Source organism: Barbus barbus, assembly GCF_936440315.1.
Source record: "Barbus barbus genome assembly, chromosome: 8".
NCBI lineage: Eukaryota > Metazoa > Chordata > Actinopteri > Cypriniformes > Cyprinidae > Barbus > Barbus barbus.
In genome coordinates, this window is record NC_136736.1 from 313,689 (window position 1) to 317,500 (window position 3,812).

Sequence of the window (3,812 nt, forward strand, 5' to 3'; positions counted from 1 at the left end):
ACACAGATCAGGTATTCTGCTGGTTTGTAGTCTCTTTTCAGGTGTAGATACAGCTCCATCTTCTTCTGTATTTTAGTGGCATCTATTACTGGCGGGTTTAATTTCACATTTAAAGTCTATTTTCATTTCAAATAATTTTAAATATCAGTATTCAATATTGTTTTATGTTTAAAATGTCAAACTGATGCATTTGTAACTGGTTAAAGCACTCCATGTCCCTCTGAGCTGCATTAAACAGTGTATAAATACATCTCAATGCCATTCAGATGCAGCTTCTGCAAAGATTCATTTTGATGAGACGGTTTCATTTCATCTTAATCGACTGATTAAATGTAACAATTTGACTAAATATATGTACACTTTTAGGAAAAAAATGCTTTATTAAAAGGTAAAAATCAATTTAAACTTAAATGAAAAGATGAATTAATCACTGATGTGAACTGACCACACAGAATATGAAGAATATTAACGACCGTATGATCAGATATCAGCACAATAACACACTCTGCAAAATATCGTCTAATTATCCTTATCGAACAAATCCTAAAAAATATTGGGATATCATTTTTTTTTCAATAATCGCACACCCCTAGTTCTGGGTGATTACAGATATTCCCTCCTCTGGTAATAACAGAAAATCAAACGTTGTTTTCAAAACTGATCCAGTTTCAATGCTTTGATATTATTGTATTTCTTTCTAATGTTAGGAAATTCAAGTGTTACTCTTAAACTTGCACTAAAACGTGATTTATATGCAATATTAATAGAACCGCATGTCTTTAATGATACAAGCTCAGAAGCATTTATAACCTACGTTTTTTTTTATATTGTGAATTGACTTGGTGCCATGATGGATATTGAAATGTTGTTATTTATTTTTCATTTTAAACAGTATAGATGATTACTTAATGGTAATGCAATATTTGTGAACACAGTTGTGCATGTCAGACAATAAATCCCTAAAAACCATGCATGGGGGCTTGCTTTGGTGTTGCCACCTCTCATAGACCCCATGCCACCTTAACAATGATTTTAGATCCGCCCCGTAACAGGATGAACAGATCCAGAACCGCTGTTTGCGTGTTTGTGCAGCGTTGAGTAGCCTAATATATCAGACACATGTTGATTCCTTGAATGCAATGTTAATCAGAATCCACTCACTGCTCAACATACTTTTGTTCATTGCTGCTCACAATCCTAATGTTATAGACTGGAAATAAGAGATTCGTTGTGCACTTCATTGATTATCGCGATGCACTGAAGTGAGTGACAGCTTTTAAAGATTATTAAGGGAGATTGCAAATGTGATATTTAATACTGTTCAATAAACAATAAGTTAATATAAAGTGATGTACATTATACGACTTTAACAATATTGCTTGATTTTGCTCAATTTCGTCAAGGAAAATAGTTTCAAGCAGCCCCAGCTCCATTCAAACACAGCGGTGTTTCATTTATGAATGAACCTGCGTTTCTAAACGAATCCAGCGAGTCAGTGATTCAGTGATTCAGTGATTCAATTACCCATTCACATGCTTCGTTCCTGAATGAATCAACCGTTCAAACGAATCAGTTGAATGAATGATTCAGTGATCAAATCAGTGACCACCTGCTGGCGGTTTTATTTTTGTTTAAAGATTATTTCAGTTATTTAAATCATTTCAATCAAACAACAGTTCTATATTCAAAATGTAATATTTAAAACATTAATCTCACGATGTTGTTATGAATTTAAAACATCCATCCCACCTCTGAGCCTCTGTAAATGATTTCTTTTGATTAGTAACTTATTCTTCTTATTCTACCTGTTCTTATTCTATTTTTTATTAGAAATTTTGGAAAAGCTTATAAATATAGATTTTAGAATTTGACAATGACATAGCCTACTTTTAATAACATTAGGGGGAAAACATGTCCCTGTAAATCACTTTAAGGAGTCAAATATGACCTTTGAATGGGAAGGATCATGTTTGTTATTGATCAGAAGCTGCTCCTGAAGTGGGGTCCTTCAAGTGCGGTCACCGGGCACTACACTATCAACCCAGGCCTGAATAGACACTTTGGAAATTGTTCGTTTGATTCATGTTTTGAAATGCATTTAAATTAAAACGAATGAATAATGTTATCATTTGTTTCTACATCATCTTTTTGATGATTTCAATGTCATTTTAGACCGTGAATTAAGCCTTGGACACAATGCTAAGGGGTTCACTTTATAATGCCGATCTCATAATTCGCTCAAAGTTCTGTCCAGTGCCTTCTGGATGCAGTCAGAGCCTGAGACGATCTGAGGTCAGAGGTCGCACACGTCTCGAGCGACATCAGTTAACGCTAATGAAGGAGAATGGCGGGTAATTGCGTCGGGGAGCGAGGGAGTGCTTTGATATCGCTCTCTCATTTTCAGATTGTATTTTCACGTCCACTCTTTTCTTTCTGTGGCGCTCAGAGGAAGGAGCTCAACTAAAATACATTTCCTCATTTTAATTTGTTCTGTAATTAGCGAGCGGCCCGGCTCCCCGATCTACTTAACTGCAGACTTCGCTAAGCAAACAGTGGCGTCCCGCCAGAACACAGCTGCCAGAGACACTTTGTTCTGCTGTATCGGTTTCATTCCCACCCTTCCCTTATTCCCGGATTAAACGCACTGCAGCCGCTACAGGACCTTAGAGAGCACAGCTCAGAGAAGAGTCACCTTCAGCAACAAAGGAACCAGCGTTAAACTGCAGAAGAAGAAAGAGCCAACTCTGACCTCTGCTTCGGGAAGAGCTTCGTGTTTCACGACTGCGATGCTCTCCAGTCTCTGAAGAAAAGTTTCTGAAAATAAATAAATCCCACTGAATGCAAATAAAAGAAGAGGAAGAGAAAGACAAGGAACTGAAGGTAAGGAAAGAGTGATTCTGACTCGGTTAGATTCTGAGCTGCGAAACAAATATCTTTAGACTCTGTTCAGAGTCTCAGGGCCAGAGCAGATGAATCCACTGGAAGCTCTGCAGAGTTTGGCCTCAGCTGGTCTGGAACATTCTGATCGATCACACTGAAGAGAGTTCATGACCTGAAACACACACTCACTATTAATATACGGCTCATGCATTTCTCAACACGTCCAGATTCTGTGTTTCGTGACAGAAGCTGGATTCATGATGGCGTCTCGTTAGAGACAGAAGGACGCTGATCTTATCAGACTGTACTGGATTACAGCTCGACCCTCATCAATGATTCAGACCTTTATACTGCCTTCAGAGCAGACTCGCGCTTTACTGAGAGCCACGTGAAGATGGTTCACACACACACACACACACACACACACACACACTCTCGCACACGCACACGCACGCACACACACACACACACGAGCCTTAGCACCAACCTAACACACACACACACACACACACACTCTCACACACACACACACACACACACACACAGCTGTTTTTGATGTGGTCTCCAGCAGATCATGTTTCAGATGAAATCATGTGATATTTAATGTGTTTGTTCATGAGGTCATAACACATTAAATATCACGTAGGGCAGTCGTGGCCTAATGGATAGAGAGTGGGACTCGTAATCCAAAGGTCACGAGTTTGAGTCTCAGGTTCAGCAGGGATTGTAGGTGGGGGGAGTGAATAACCAGCACTCTCTCCACCCTCAATACCACGACTGAGGTGCCCTTGAGCAAGGCACCGGACCCCCAACTGCTCCCCGGCGCCGCAGCATTGCCCACTGCTCCGGGTGTGTGTTCACTACTGAGTGTACACTTGGATGGGTTAAATGCAGAGCACAGATTCAGAATATGGGTCACCATACTTGGCCAC